Source organism: Bufo bufo, chromosome 5 (genome assembly GCF_905171765.1).
Source record: "Bufo bufo chromosome 5, aBufBuf1.1, whole genome shotgun sequence".
NCBI lineage: Eukaryota > Metazoa > Chordata > Amphibia > Anura > Bufonidae > Bufo > Bufo bufo.
The window spans coordinates 311,636,054-311,652,908 of NC_053393.1; the positions used below are offsets into that span (position 1 = coordinate 311,636,054).

The 16,855-nt window shown below is 44.0% G+C and overlaps 1 protein-coding gene across 1 annotated transcript in view; it reads right to left on the reverse strand.

The window, feature by feature from the left end:
* Positions 1-16,855, reverse strand: part of AHRR (aryl-hydrocarbon receptor repressor) — a 462,245-nt gene that overhangs the window by 209,528 nt on the left and 235,862 nt on the right. The window lies entirely within an intron of this gene.

Here is a 16,855-nt window from a genome sequence, read left to right on the forward strand (position 1 = left end):
TTTTCTCAGTATAAAATAAGTATGTGTCAATATAGCAGTGTCACTTTGCAATATAGTAAAGCTACTATCACACCATTGCTAAACCAATCCGGCAGGCTATTCTTTGGACAGTTCTCCGGATCTGGCCTAGCTGGATATGACTGTTCACTGCCTTAGCGCCCTGACTATAAATGGTGGGATTTGGCAAGAAGATTTGACCACATTGCAGCTTCCGCTCCCATTCACATGCTGTAATTATCCTGCACTGCAGCTACAATGTTGACGGCATCATAGTTAACACTGAAGAGTATATAGAACTGAAATTTGGTAATATAGCACTGTAGAGTATGCAAGCGTCGTGGCAGCTGGTCAGTGGGGGTACCTGGAGTAAGACTCCCTCTAATCTAATACTGATGACCTATCCTGAGGACAGAACATCAATATCATGAAACCAGACAACCCATTGAAAACAGTAAGGAAAGCCAAAAGGATCCTTAGGATATTTATGAAGAGTAAATATAAGGTATGATGGAGGTAGTAGTAAAGGAAACCAGAAGGATTGTTGGGAGTGGAAGAGACAACACAAGGTAGGATCAAGGTAGTGGTAATAGTTTAAAGATGGTAAAAGCTTTTCTCGAATAATGCGGGTAAGAGACATTTTCTGCTCCATCATATTACCTACCCTGCTAGAGGATGCACATAATATATGACAAGGCACACACCTTGTCATATATTAGACAAATCTTTCTGCTGTCAGTGTACCTAAACAGAGATTTACAGCAGATTGGAGCTACCATAGATTTCTGTCTCCGAAAACCTTAAAGGGGTTGTTCACCCCTGAGACTTTTTCTACAGACCCTTCAGGCTGGATGCACTTTGGTAATCATACTTACTTGATCCCCACTGTTGGGTTCCAACTCCATTACTGGCCCGTCAGTTCTGCAGGTCCTGGGTCTCTCCACATCAACATCCTGTTTGGCGTGTCTTTGGCTGCAGTGGTTATGTGACATGCGTCAAATGGGATGTTGACATAGGGAGACCTGGGGCCTGCAGAGTTGATGGGGAAGAAATGGAGCCAGAATCCAGCGGTGGGGATCACTTAACTATGCTTATGCACGGGGGTTGGCCATGCTAGGGTATCTGTAGAAAAGGTCTCTAGTGGTGAATCACCCCTTTAAAGACACTTTTCTCTTTTCTCTCTCTCGAATATATATATATATATATATATATATATATATATATAGAGAGAGAGAGAGATAAGTAAAAGAAGGCAGCACTCCAAAAGTTCAGTGAAAAACAATGGATGGTTTATTAATGTCACGACCGCTAGCCCAGCAGCAGTCGTGTCGCACCAGATGGAGGGGAAGGGGGACCCTTATCTACGGATGGGAAATAGAATGGCCACCCCTGACTAACCCTAAGCTGGCACCTGTCTGCCCTGATACCCTAGATGGGGTGTGAACCCGTGCGGCGAGCAGTATGCCTAAACCCTCAGTCACCCTAACAAGACTGGACTGGGGTAAGGCCGATGGGAGCGCTAGTCACCATCACTCACGTCTAGGAAAACAACAGGGGAAGACAGCAACAAACAAACAAACAACAGCAGAGATAGACTTATCCAGTCACGAGCAGAGAAGGCGATCCCAAACACGACAGTCCACACCGGACAAGAGCTCCACAGCAACACCATCAAACGATCTCCTTCCAAGGTCAGAGTAGCACTGGAAGTAAGGACTATATCTGGCAATGACTGCAAGTGAAACTGAAACTAATATAGTAGCTGGGAGTGGCAGACAGGACTCACCTGAGAAGGATGCCTACAAACTCCCAGTCAGGACAAAAAGGTTCACAAGGCAAAACCCAGATGACATACCCTGAACCACGGAGCAAACTCACAAGCCATCGCGAGTAGCAAGTCGCTGCGACCTTCTCCTCCCAGACCTGTCTGGATCAGTCACAGTCGTGACAGTACCCCCCTTTCTACGAGGGGCCCCTGGACCCTCAAGACCAGGCCTCTGCGGATGGGAGCTATGAAAAGCCCGAATGAGTCTGTCCGCTTTTATCTCTGATGCTGGAACCCACATTCTCTCTTCGGAACCATAACCTTTCCAGTGCACCAGGTACTGAAGAGAGCGGCGAACATATCGTGAATCAACAATCTTTTCTACCTGAAACTCAAGACTACCATCAACAACCACCGGTGGAGGCGGTAGTGGCAATGGTTCAGGAGGTTCTACATATCTCTTAAGCAGAGATCTGTGGAAGACATTATGGATCCTTAGAGTCTGAGGTAGCTCCAGACGAAAAGCCACCGGGTTAATGATCTTAATTACCCTATAAGGACCAATAAATCTCGGACCTAATTTCCACGAGGGAACCTTCAACTTGATATTTCTGGTAGACAACCACACCAAGTCATTCACCCCAAGGTCCGGACCTTCAGAGCGCTTCCTATCAGCCGCACGTTTGTATCTACCACCAATTCTCTTCAAACTTTCTTGCACACTCTGCCACACTGAAGAAAGTGAAGACGCAAAATCGTTCCTCCTCGGGAATCCCAGACGGCCCCCCCTCACTAAACGTACAAAACTGAGTATGGAAACCAAATGCACCAAAAAATGGTGACTTATCGGTGGATTCTTGACGACGATTATTAATGGCAAACTCGGCTAACGGTAAATAAGATGACCATTCCTCCTGATTTTCGGAAACAAAGCATCTCAAATATGTCTCTAGGTTTTGATTGGTACGTTCAGTCTGACCGTTGGACTGTGGATGGAAAGATGAATAAAACGACAGATGAACCCCTAAACGAGAACAAAAAGCTTTCCAAAATTTAGAAACGAATTGGGTACCACGATCCGAAACAATATCGGAAGGGACCCCGTGAAGCTTCACGATGTGGTCAATAAAAACCTGAGCCAGTGTGTTAGCATTAGGCAATGCGGCAAGAGCAATAAAGTGCACCATTTTACTGAATCTGTCAACAACTACAAGAATAACAGTCTTCCCCGCTGATACTGGTAGATCCGTAATGAAATCCATTGACAGGTGCGTCCAAGGCCTGTTGGGGATGGCCAGAGGTAAAAGACGCCCTGCCGGACGAGTATGATCTACCTTAGAATGAGCACAGGTAGCACATGCAGACACAAAATTCAACACCTCCTGGCGCCATTTAGGCCACCAGAACCGACGAGACACTAACTCAGAGGTTGCCCTACTACCTGGGTGTCCTGCCAGTGTGGAGTTATGGTGTTCTTTTAGTATCTCCAGTCGTAAATTTTCTGGCACAAACAGTTTACCCGAGGGGCAGGAGGCCGGGGCGTCCCCCTGAGCTTCCAACACCCTCCCCTCCAAACCTGAGTGTAATGCAGAGACCACCACCCCCTTTTGCAAAATGGGCTCTGGTACCTCAACATCACCCCCTCCAGGAAAACTTAGAGACAATGCATCCGCCTTAGTATTTTTTGCCCCCGGGCGATAGGTTATTACAAAATTAAACCTAGTAAAAAATAACGACCACCGAGCCTGTCTAGGGGTGAGACGTTTAGCAGACTCCAGATATAATAAGTTTTTGTGATCAGTAATCACCGTGACGGGATGAACCGCCCCCTCCAAAAAATGACGCCACTCCTCAAAAGCCAACTTAATAGCCAAAAGTTCCCTGTTGCCAATATCATAGTTCCTTTCTGCAGTAGACAATTTCTTCGAAAAGAAAGCACACGGACACTATTCACCAGGGGACGGGCCCTGAGATAGTACCGCTCCCACCCCCACCTCTGATGCGTCAACCTCTACAATAAAAGGAAGCGAGACATCTGGCTGTACGAGAATAGGGGCCGAGGTGAATCTCTCCTTCAGAGATGCAAAGGCAGTTTTGGCTGCATGTGACCATTTGGAAAAATCGGATCCCTTTCGGGTCATGTCCGTCAGTGGTTTGACCACCAAGGAATAGTTCTTTATAAACTTTCTATAAAAATTAGCAAACCCCAGGAAGCGTTGCAATGCCTTCAGGTTCTCAGGCAGATCCCAGTCTATAATCGCCCAGACTTTCTCTGGATCCATGCGGAAACCTGAATCTGACAACACATACCCCAGAAATGGCAGTTCTTTTACGGCGAACACACATTTTTCTAACTTAGCAAACAATTTGTTGGCCCTTAATATCTGCAGCACTTGTCTCACATGGATCTTATGTGTATCCAGATCCGGGTAATAGACCAGGATGTCATCAAGATATATCACAACAAATCTCCCGATAAGGTGACTAAAAATATCGTTGACAAAATGTTGGAATACCGCAGGCGCATTAGTAAGACCAAATGGCATGACCAGATTTTCATAATGCCCTTCCGGAGTATTAAAAGCCGTCTTCCACTCATCCCCCTCTTTGATGCGAACCAGGTTATAGGCTCCTCTGAGATCCATTTTGGAGAACCATTTAGCACCAGCAACCTGATTAAAGAGGTCGGAATGAGAGGAAGAGGATAGGGATCTCGGATAGTTATCCGGTTTAATTCCCGGAAATCCAGGCAAGGACGTAGGCCCCCATCTTTCTTTTTAACGAAAAAGAACCCTGCAGCCACAGGTGAAGAAGAGGGTCTGATGTGTCCCTTAGCCAAACTCTCCGAAATATAATCTTTCATAGCCTTCCTCTCCGGGCCGGAAAGATTGTATAACCGGGTTTTAGGTAGTTTTGCCCCAGGTAATAGATTAATCGGGCAATCATATGGACGATGAGGTGGTAACCCCTGACAACCCTTCTCAGAGAACACATCCATAAAATTTGACAGAAAGGCAGGTAAAGATGTTACAGAGAGTGTAGAGCACCTACTACTCAAGCAGTTGTCCTTACAATGTTCACTCCACTCCACAATCACCCGGCCTGCCAATCCACCACTGGATTGTGAGTCACCAGCCAGGGAAGCCCCAATACCATAGGAGCCGGAAGACCGCCCAGGACATAACAAGAGATATGCTCTTTATGGAGGTCCCCTACCTGCAGATGGATATTATGAATGATCTGAGTTAACTCTCTCTGAGTAAGAGGGGAGGAGTCGATGGCAAAAACAGGAATAGTTCTGCATACCGGTTCCGGAGTAAAACCCAGAGCCTGAGCAAACCGTGAATGCACCAAGTTGACCCCCGCCCCACTGTCCAAAAAGACAGAACAGATCTCAGTTTTATTGCCCGCCTCAACGGTAGCGGACAACAAAAACTGAGACATGCGTATGGAGGAAACGAATACGCCCAGACTGTTCTCCTCCGCACAATCTGGGGACTCTAGTTTTCCGGTGGCTCCTTTGTTTGTGGTCTCTTGGGTTCTGAGGGACAAACCTTTACAAAATGACCCCTCCCCCCACAACGAAAACAAACCTCTGACCTACGGCGGAACTTAGGAGGATTCACCCGTCTAGTGGCGCCCCCTATTTGCATTGGTTCGACTGGACCATAACAGACCGATCCCTGCCCTATAGAGGCCTCCGTAAAATTTAATAGTCTCTCCCTGAGCCGTCTGTCGATTCTTATGGACAGAGACATAGCAGCCTCAAGAGACCCAGGGACCTCGTATACCGCCAGCGCGTCTTTTAATTTTTCAGACAACCCCTGGCAGAACTGACTCCTAAGGGCCGAGTCGTTCCATAACGTATCAGTAGCCCACCTACGGAATTCGGAACAATATAGTTCAGCAGACCGGTTCTCTTGCCGAAGTCTACGTAGCTTAGACTCAGCCAGTGAGACCCTGTCCGGGTCATCATATACGAGACCCAGGGCTTCAAAAAACTCCTCCACTGATCGTAAGGCCGGAGAGTCTGATGGTAGGGAGAAAGCCCAAGCCTGCGGATCTCCTTGCAGGAGAGAAATTACAATGCCCACCCGTTGTTCCTCACCTCCGGAGGATCTAGGGCGTAACCTGAAGAACAATTTGCAAGCTTCTCTGAAGGTTACAAATTGGTCTCTCCCTCCAGAGAACCTATCAGGAGTACCTTGGTTTCCCGTAGCAACGGTGGAACCCAAGGATTGCTGCTGCAGCACTGTTGCTTTTAATCCTGCCACTTCAAGGGATAACCCCTGTAATTGTTTTGCCAAAACCAAAACTGGCACCTGTCTGCCCTGATACCCTAGACGGGGTGTGAACCCGTGCGGCGAGCAGGATGCCTAAACCCTCAGTCGCCCTAACAAGACTGGACTGGGGAAAGGCCGATGGGAGCGCTAGTCACCATCACTCACATCTAGGAAAACAACAGGGGAAGACAGCAACAAACAAACAACAGCAGAGATAGACTTATCCAGTCACGAGCAGAGAAGGCGATCCCAAACACGACAGTCCACGCCGGACAAGAGCTCCACAGCAACACCATCAAACGATCTCCTTCCAAGGTCAGAGTAGCACTGGAAGTAAGGACTATATCTGGCAATGACTGCAAGTGAAACTGAAACTAATATAGTAGCTGGGAGTGGCAGACAGGACTCACCTGAGAAGGATGCCTACAAACTCCCAGTCAGGACAAAAAGGTTCACAAGGCAAAACCCAGATGACATACCCTGAACCACGGAGCAAACTCACAAGCCATCGCGAGTAGCAAGTCGCTGCGACCTTCTCCTCCCAGACCTGTCTGGATCAGTCACAGTCGTGACAATTAACCCATCTAGCAGCAACGTTTCAGCTCTACTCAATGGAGCCTTTATCAAGCTGCAGTGACATGTGCAAAGTGCAATACATATATAGCAATCTCAATCAGAAAAAAACATAATTACATAATTGATCCAAAATTCATGATTATAGAAAAAATCCTCAAATATATAGGTGTATAATTTCATTTTGTCCATGACATAATTCATCATCTTCCATTTCGTGATTCATCAAAGTGTCTATAGTGAAGATATCCACATAAAATCCATGTAACGTCCAGAATTGGTGAGAGAATGTGATTATAATATGAAAAAGGTGTACATAATTCTTGAATCCAATTCTTAACATGTGACTCTATGTTTGTAGTGTACTTACCTTCTTGCCCTTGTCATTTATTATATGTTGGGGAGACCACATGGGATGTAAAAACCCGGTTAAAACAACATAGATACTCTATTAGGAAGCAAAAATTGGACTTACCGGTGTCAAAACACTTTACAGAGGCTAAACACTCAGAAAGAGATCTACAGTTTAGGATTTTGGAACAAGTACCTATATTAAGACATGGTGGAGATAGGACAGCTATACTTAAGAAATGGGAACTCTATTGGATTTTTTACATTACAGACCCTAAAACCTAGAGGCCTGAATGTAGAATTCAAGTTATTTTAATTTATATCTTTGATACATCTTCCTACATCTCTGAGATTCTTTCTGATTCCCTTTTGTATAGGTTTAAACATGTGCTGTATTCTAATTTGTTGTCCTCATATAGGAACTTGCTCAAGAGATGAATTTGTCACACTGGATGCCGGCTTACAGGACCATACAGGCTATTTATCAAGTGTTTCTTATTTGCTGATGTGCGATGTTACTATATAGGAGACCACAAGGAATTGTGATTCTTTTGTTAAGTACTTTGGTGCCATGGTTCCCGACTTGGTCCCTCACTTGCCCCCTTTGGGACATGGGAAGTTCCGACCCGGGATACGATGGTCCAGTGGTTTTTTATTTCTTATTTATTTCGTGCCCAACACTTGCTATGCGCATTTATATGTGTTGTTTATTCCAGGACTTGGATTGGGATTCTGGGTCACATAAATGTGACACCAGATTCTCTCCCCTAATTGGGTGTTGTGTCCACCTTTAGGGCGACTCCTGGGAGGTCACTTTACCCCCTGGGTTTAATATACAGGGTGGGCCATTTATATGGATACACCTTAATAAAATGGGAATGGTTGGTGATATTAACTTCCTGCTTGGCAGGGGGGAAACTTTTCAAGATGGGTGGTGACCATGGCGGCCATTTTGAAGTCGGCCATTTTGAATCCAACTTTTGTTTTTTCAATAGGAAGAGGATCATGTGACACATCAAACTTATTGGGAATTTCACAAGAAAAACAATGGTGTGCTTGGTTTTAACGTAACTTTATTCTTTCATGCGTTATTTACAAGTTTCTGACCACTTATAAAATGTGTTTAATGTGCTGCCCATTGTGTTGGATTGTCAATGCAACCCTCTTCTCCCACTCTTCACACACTGATAGCAACACCGCAGGAGAAATGCTAGCACAGGCTTCCAGTATCCGTAGTTTCAGGTGCTGCACATCTCGTATCTTCACAGCATAGACAATTGCCTTCAGATGACCCCAAAGATAAAAGTCTAAGGGGGTCAGATCGGGAGACCTTGGGGGCCATTCAACTGGCCCACGACGACCAATCCACTTTCCAGGAAACTGTTCATCTAGGAATGCTCGGACCTGACACCCATAATGTGGTGGTGCACCATCTTGCTGGAAAAACTCAGGGAACGTGCCAGCTTCAGTGCATAAAGAGGGAAACACATCATCATGTAGCAATTTCGCATATCCAGTGGCCTTGAGGTTTCCATTGATGAAGAATGGCCCCACTATCTTTGTACCCCATATACCACATCATACCATCAATTTTTTTGTTCCAACAGTCTTGGAGGGATCTATCCAATGTGGGTTAGTGTCAGACCAATAGCGGTGGTTTTGTTTATTAACTTCACCATTCACATAAAAGTTTGCCTCATCACTGAACAAAATCTTCTGTGTAAACTGAGGGTCCTGTTCCAATTTTTGTTTTGCCCATTCTGCAAATTCAGTGCGCCGATCTGGGTCATCCTCGTTGAGATGGTGCAGTAGCTGGAGTTTGTAAGGGTGCCATTTGTGAGTAGCTAATATCCGCCGAAGGGATGTTCGACTAATGCCACTCTCCAGTGACATGCGGCGAGTGCTACCCTGTGGGCTCTTGCTGAATGAAGCTAGGACAGACACTGATGTTTCTTCATTAGAGACAGATTTCAAGCGTCCACATTTTGGCAAATCCAACACTGAACCAGTTTCACAAAACTTAGCAAGCATAGACATGCGTATGGAGGAAACGAATACGCCCAGACTGTTCTCCTCCGCACAATCTGGGGACTCTAGTTTTCCGGTGGCTCCTTTGTTTGTGGTCTCTTGGGTTCTGAGGGACAAACCTTTACAAAATGACCCCTCCCCCCACAACGAAAACAAACCTCTGACCTACGGCGGAACTTAGGAGGATTCACCCGTCTAGTGGCGCCCCCTATTTGCATTGGTTCGACTGGACCATAACAGACCGATCCCTGCCCTATAGAGGCCTCCGTAAAATTTAATAGTCTCTCCCTGAGCCGTCTGTCGATTCTTATGGACAGAGACATAGCAGCCTCAAGAGACCCAGGGACCTCGTATACCGCCAGCGCGTCTTTTAATTTTTCAGACAACCCCTGGCAGAACTGACTCCTAAGGGCCGAGTCGTTCCATAACGTATCAGTAGCCCACCTACGGAATTCGGAACAATATAGTTCAGCAGACCGGTTCTCTTGCCGAAGTCTACGTAGCTTAGACTCAGCCAGTGAGACCCTGTCCGGGTCATCATATACGAGACCCAGGGCTTCAAAAAACTCCTCCACTGATCGTAAGGCCGGAGAGTCTGATGGTAGGGAGAAAGCCCAAGCCTGCGGATCTCCTTGCAGGAGAGAAATTACAATGCCCACCCGTTGTTCCTCACCTCCGGAGGATCTAGGGCGTAACCTGAAGAACAATTTGCAAGCTTCTCTGAAGGTTACAAATTGGTCTCTCCCTCCAGAGAACCTATCAGGAGTACCTTGGTTTCCCGTAGCAACGGTGGAACCCAAGGATTGCTGCTGCAGCACTGTTGCTTTTAATCCTGCCACTTCAAGGGATAACCCCTGTAATTGTTTTGCCAAAACCAAAACTGGCACCTGTCTGCCCTGATACCCTAGACGGGGTGTGAACCCGTGCGGCGAGCAGGATGCCTAAACCCTCAGTCGCCCTAACAAGACTGGACTGGGGAAAGGCCGATGGGAGCGCTAGTCACCATCACTCACATCTAGGAAAACAACAGGGGAAGACAGCAACAAACAAACAACAGCAGAGATAGACTTATCCAGTCACGAGCAGAGAAGGCGATCCCAAACACGACAGTCCACGCCGGACAAGAGCTCCACAGCAACACCATCAAACGATCTCCTTCCAAGGTCAGAGTAGCACTGGAAGTAAGGACTATATCTGGCAATGACTGCAAGTGAAACTGAAACTAATATAGTAGCTGGGAGTGGCAGACAGGACTCACCTGAGAAGGATGCCTACAAACTCCCAGTCAGGACAAAAAGGTTCACAAGGCAAAACCCAGATGACATACCCTGAACCACGGAGCAAACTCACAAGCCATCGCGAGTAGCAAGTCGCTGCGACCTTCTCCTCCCAGACCTGTCTGGATCAGTCACAGTCGTGACAATTAACCCATCTAGCAGCAACGTTTCAGCTCTACTCAATGGAGCCTTTATCAAGCTGCAGTGACATGTGCAAAGTGCAATACATATATAGCAATCTCAATCAGAAAAAAACATAATTACATAATTGATCCAAAATTCATGATTATAGAAAAAATCCTCAAATATATAGGTGTATAATTTCATTTTGTCCATGACATAATTCATCATCTTCCATTTCGTGATTCATCAAAGTGTCTATAGTGAAGATATCCACATAAAATCCATGTAACGTCCAGAATTGGTGAGAGAATGTGATTATAATATGAAAAAGGTGTACATAATTCTTGAATCCAATTCTTAACATGTGACTCTATGTTTGTAGTGTACTTACCTTCTTGCCCTTGTCATTTATTATATGTTGGGGAGACCACATGGGATGTAAAAACCCGGTTAAAACAACATAGATACTCTATTAGGAAGCAAAAATTGGACTTACCGGTGTCAAAACACTTTACAGAGGCTAAACACTCAGAAAGAGATCTACAGTTTAGGATTTTGGAACAAGTACCTATATTAAGACATGGTGGAGATAGGACAGCTATACTTAAGAAATGGGAACTCTATTGGATTTTTTACATTACAGACCCTAAAACCTAGAGGCCTGAATGTAGAATTCAAGTTATTTTAATTTATATCTTTGATACATCTTCCTACATCTCTGAGATTCTTTCTGATTCCCTTTTGTATAGGTTTAAACATGTGCTGTATTCTAATTTGTTGTCCTCATATAGGAACTTGCTCAAGAGATGAATTTGTCACACTGGATGCCGGCTTACAGGACCATACAGGCTATTTATCAAGTGTTTCTTATTTGCTGATGTGCGATGTTACTATATAGGAGACCACAAGGAATTGTGATTCTTTTGTTAAGTACTTTGGTGCCATGGTTCCCGACTTGGTCCCTCACTTGCCCCCTTTGGGACATGGGAAGTTCCGACCCGGGATACGATGGTCCAGTGGTTTTTTATTTCTTATTTATTTCGTGCCCAACACTTGCTATGCGCATTTATATGTGTTGTTTATTCCAGGACTTGGATTGGGATTCTGGGTCACATAAATGTGACACCAGATTCTCTCCCCTAATTGGGTGTTGTGTCCACCTTTAGGGCGACTCCTGGGAGGTCACTTTACCCCCTGGGTTTAATATACAGGGTGGGCCATTTATATGGATACACCTTAATAAAATGGGAATGGTTGGTGATATTAACTTCCTGCTTGGCAGGGGGGAAACTTTTCAAGATGGGTGGTGACCATGGCGGCCATTTTGAAGTCGGCCATTTTGAATCCAACTTTTGTTTTTTCAATAGGAAGAGGATCATGTGACACATCAAACTTATTGGGAATTTCACAAGAAAAACAATGGTGTGCTTGGTTTTAACGTAACTTTATTCTTTCATGCGTTATTTACAAGTTTCTGACCACTTATAAAATGTGTTTAATGTGCTGCCCATTGTGTTGGATTGTCAATGCAACCCTCTTCTCCCACTCTTCACACACTGATAGCAACACCGCAGGAGAAATGCTAGCACAGGCTTCCAGTATCCGTAGTTTCAGGTGCTGCACATCTCGTATCTTCACAGCATAGACAATTGCCTTCAGATGACCCCAAAGATAAAAGTCTAAGGGGGTCAGATCGGGAGACCTTGGGGGCCATTCAACTGGCCCACGACGACCAATCCACTTTCCAGGAAACTGTTCATCTAGGAATGCTCGGACCTGACACCCATAATGTGGTGGTGCACCATCTTGCTGGAAAAACTCAGGGAACGTGCCAGCTTCAGTGCATAAAGAGGGAAACACATCATCATGTAGCAATTTCGCATATCCAGTGGCCTTGAGGTTTCCATTGATGAAGAATGGCCCCACTATCTTTGTACCCCATATACCACATCATACCATCAATTTTTTTGTTCCAACAGTCTTGGAGGGATCTATCCAATGTGGGTTAGTGTCAGACCAATAGCGGTGGTTTTGTTTATTAACTTCACCATTCACATAAAAGTTTGCCTCATCACTGAACAAAATCTTCTGTGTAAACTGAGGGTCCTGTTCCAATTTTTGTTTTGCCCATTCTGCAAATTCAGTGCGCCGATCTGGGTCATCCTCGTTGAGATGGTGCAGTAGCTGGAGTTTGTAAGGGTGCCATTTGTGAGTAGCTAATATCCGCCGAAGGGATGTTCGACTAATGCCACTCTCCAGTGACATGCGGCGAGTGCTACCCTGTGGGCTCTTGCTGAATGAAGCTAGGACAGACACTGATGTTTCTTCATTAGAGACAGATTTCAAGCGTCCACATTTTGGCAAATCCAACACTGAACCAGTTTCACAAAACTTAGCAAGCAGTTTGCTAACTGTAGCATGGGCGATGGGTGGTCTCGTAGGGTGTCTTGCATTGAAATCTTCTGCAATGACCCGGTTACTGCGTTCACCAGACATCAACACAATTTCTATCCGCTCCTCACGTGTTAAACTCGGCGACATGTCAATGGCTGTAAACAAAGAGAAACTTTTAAATAACTCATGAAAGAATAAAGTTACGTTAAAACCAAGCACACCATTGTTTTTCGTGTGAAATTCCCAATAAGTTTGATATGTCACATGACCCTCTTCCTATTGAAAAAACAAAAGTTGGATTCAAAATGGCCGACTTCAAAATGGCCGCCATGGTCACCACCCATCTTGAAAAGTTTCCCCCCTCACATATACTAATGTGCCACAAACAGGAAGTTAATATCACCAACCATTCCCATTTTATTAAGGTGTATCCATATAAATGGCCCACCCTGAAGATCGCTACACTTGAGGCCATTTCTGGTTGCTATGGTGATGGTGGAATCGCCGTTGGCATGCTTATGCGGATAGCTATTTCTTCCTGAACCTGGAATACAGGTGACTGTGGTGGTCCATAAGTACACTTTATTTCCTCCAACTTCGCTTGTGTGTAGCATGTATACAAGCGCGGATAATTTTGAGATGGTTTAGTTTATTTATAATGTATTCGTGGTCATGGGATCTCCCAGTGGAAGTACCTGCTCGTTTTGGGTAGGTGTATGCGCTCTGGGCTTCCCTGAAGCCGCAGTCATTTTTGTTGTGGTCTCCTATGCTTATAGTGTTAATACCATCTCTCGCGAGAGGACGGACTTGCGGCGCTTGCGCAGACTGTATTTCCTGACGCCAACTGGGTCCTGGTTATCTCCCACACCATGTGAGACTGCTCAATTGTTTTTTATCCGTTTTTATTTAGCATATTATGTACACCTGACTTTCTTTTTCATATTATAATCACGTTCTCTCACCAATTATGGACGTTACATGGATTTTATGTGGCTATATTCACTATAGACACTTTTATGAATCATGAAACGGAAGATGATGAATTATGTCATGGACAAGATGAAATGATACACTTATACATTAGAGGATTTGTACTATAATCATGAATTTTGGATCAATTATGTAATTATGTTTTTTCTGATTAAGATTGCTATATATGTATTGCACTTTGCACATGTCACTACAGCTTGATAAAGGCTCCATTGAGTAGAGCTGAAACGTTGCTGCTAGATGGGTTAATAAATAGTGATGAGCGGCAGGGGCAATATTCGAATTCGCGATATTTCGTGAATATTCGCCATATATTCGAGAATTCGCGAATTCATGATCTCTAGGCATTATTTTCTTGATTGCGAAAATTCGCATAAAATTCGCCTAAAGAATTCGCATAAAAATTCGCATGAACTGGTATTTTTTTTTTAAAATCGAATATTCGCGATTACGAATATATTTTGCGATTATTCTAAATATTCGCGAATTCTCGAAGTGCCGATATTCGCGATTAAAATTCGCAATTCGAATATTCATGATCAACACTATTAATAAACCATCCATTGTTTTTCACAGAATTTTGGAGTGCTGCCTTCTTTTACTTAATATATTCAAGTGGACCCTGATCACCATACTTTTGGAAGGATTGCACCCGTTGATTTGTGTGCTGCTCTTTACTTTTTTTCATATACAGTACAGACCAAAAGTTTGGACACACCTTCTCATTCAAAGAGTTTTCTTTATTTTCATGACTATGAAGGCATCAAAACTATGAATTAACACATGTGGAATTATATACATAACAAACAAGTGTGAAACAACTGAAAATATGTCATATTCTAGGTTCTTCAAAGTAGCCACCTTTTGCTTTGATTACTGCTTTGCACACTCTTGGCATTCTCTTGATGAGCTTCAAGAGGTAGTCCCCTGAAATGATCTTCCAACAGTCTTGAAGGAGTTCCCAGAGATGCTTAGCACTTGTTGGCCCTTTTGCCTTCACTCTGCGGTCCAGCTCACCCCAAACCATCTCGATTGGGTTCAGGTCCGGTGACTGTGGAGGCCAGGTCATCTGGCGCAGCACCCCATCACTCTCCTTCATGGTCAAATAGCCCTTACTTTCAAAGTTTTCCCAATTTTTCGGCTGACTGACTGACCTTCATTTCTTAAAGTAATGATGGCCACTTGTTTTTCTTTACTTAGCTGCTTTTTTCTTGCCATAATACAAATTCTAACAGTCTATTCAGTAGGACTATCAGCTGTGTATCCACCTAACTTCTCCTCAACACAACTGATGGTCCCAAACCCATTTATAAGGCAAGAAATCCCACTTATTAAACCTGACAGGGCACACCTGTGAAGTGAAAACCATTTCAGGGGACTACCTCTTGAAGCTCATCAAGAGAATGCCAAGAGTGTGCAAAGCAGTAATCAAAGCAAAAGGTGGCTACTTTGAAGAACCTAGAATATGACATATTTTCAGTTGTTTCACACTTGTTTGTTATGTATATAATTCCACATGTGTTAATTCATAGTTTTGATGCCTTCATAGTCATGAAAATAAAGAAAACTCTTTGAATGAGAAGGTGTGTCCAAACTTTTGGTCTGTACTGTATGTATATATATATATATATATATATATATATATTCAGAGGTGTACACTACCCAATCCTAGGAAATCCATTTTCAAATGTTATAATAGGCATAAACTAAATGGAGTCCTAGTTTTCATGCCCTAAGCTATCATCTGGATAGGTTATCAATATCAGATCAGCTGTTAGAAGAGGCCAGCGCTCCGTGAGCGCCGTGGCCTCTTCCTAGGCCATGTGACGTCACCTTACATTGGTCACATGGCCTAGGAGCAGCTCAGCCCTATTGAAGTCAATGGGGCTGAGCTGCAGTCCCAAGCACAGCCGCTGTACTACCAGAGTGTGGCAGCTCCCTCAAACAGCTGATTGGACAGGTCATCAATATGAAAAAGCACAGAGAGACTCACTTATGACCACAGCATCTGAGTGGTGAAAATGCAGGAGCCATGCTCTCCTGCACTAGTAATAGCTTCCCTTCGCTGAGATGTGGGAAACTATTAACTTGTAATTATAAGCCGGAGGCTGCTGGAGACTCTGATGCCTCTCAGGAATATTCCAGTACAGTTGGCAGCATTGGATTGGAATGTACTGAATTATCTATTCAGTAAAAGATCAAAATCCATTAATAAATAGAAATCTAATGATTACTTTTATAGTCACCTAAAAAGAAACTTTTAAAAAATATAGAAAAATATAGAAAAATGAAAAACCTTGCCTTTCCCCAAATTTTAAATAAAAATAAACAAAAAAATAAACATCATAGGCATTACTACGTCTTAAAATGTCTATACTATTAAAATATAAAAATACTTATGCCATATGGCAAACGGTGTAGATTCGTCTCTGTACAGCATTCAAATGTATGGGCTCCGGTGAGGAAAATTTGTTATATATTCGTTATTAAACTTGAAAACCATTTTAAAATTTAAATCTGAAGTCGGCTTTGGTACCAGCCAGTACCGAAGCCGACTTCTGAACTAAGTTTTAAAATGTTTTTTTACACTCACCTAAAGAATTATTAGGAACACCTGTTCTATTTCTCATTAATGCAATTATCTAGTCAACCAATCACATGGCAGTTGCTTCAATGCATTTAGGGGGGTGGTCCTGGTCAAGACAATCTCCTAAACTCCAAACTGAATGTCAGAATGGGAAAGAAAGGTGATTTAAGCAATTTTGAGCGTGGCATGGTTGTTGGTGCCAGACGGGCCGGTCTGAGTATTTCACAATCTGCTCAGTTACTGGGATTTTCAAGCACAACCATTTCTAGGGTTTACAAAGAATGGTGTGAAAAGGGAAAAACATCCAGTATGCGGCAGTCCTGTGGGCAAAAATGCCTTGTGGATGCTAGAGGTCAGAGGAGAATGGGCCGACTGATTCAAGCTGATAGAAGAGCAACGTTGACTGAAATAACCACTCGTTACAACCGAGGTATGCAGCAAAGCATTTGTGAAGCCACAACACGCACAATCTTGAGGCGGATGGGCT